The sequence below is a fragment of the Brassica oleracea genome, chromosome C6 (genome assembly GCF_000695525.1).
Source record: "Brassica oleracea var. oleracea cultivar TO1000 chromosome C6, BOL, whole genome shotgun sequence".
NCBI classification, from domain to species: domain Eukaryota; kingdom Viridiplantae; phylum Streptophyta; class Magnoliopsida; order Brassicales; family Brassicaceae; genus Brassica; species Brassica oleracea.
Window position 1 is genome coordinate 36,788,139 of NC_027753.1, and position 400 is coordinate 36,788,538.

Below are 400 nucleotides of genomic sequence, written 5' to 3' on the forward strand. Positions count from 1 at the left end.
AGACTTTTAGGAAGTTCAGACGACTTCCAGACGACTTTACAGGAAGTCCAGACGACTTTTAGGAAGTCCAGACGACTTTCAGACGACTTCCGGACGACTTCCAGACGACTTCCGGACGACTTCCAGACGACTTCCAGACGACTTCCGGACGACTTCCAGACGACTTCCAGACGACTTTCAGATGACTTTCTGACGACTTCCAGACGACTTTCAGATGACTTCCAGACGACTTCCAGACGACTAACAAGTAAGTCGTCCCAGAAGTCTTCCAGATCTGAAAAACCTGCATATTAAATCCAGATCTGAAAATCCTGCATATTCAAAAACGTTCAAATGGCTTTAAAACAGAAAAATGAGTGGAAGATTAGATAAATCTACCTTTACAGAACACACAAAAATA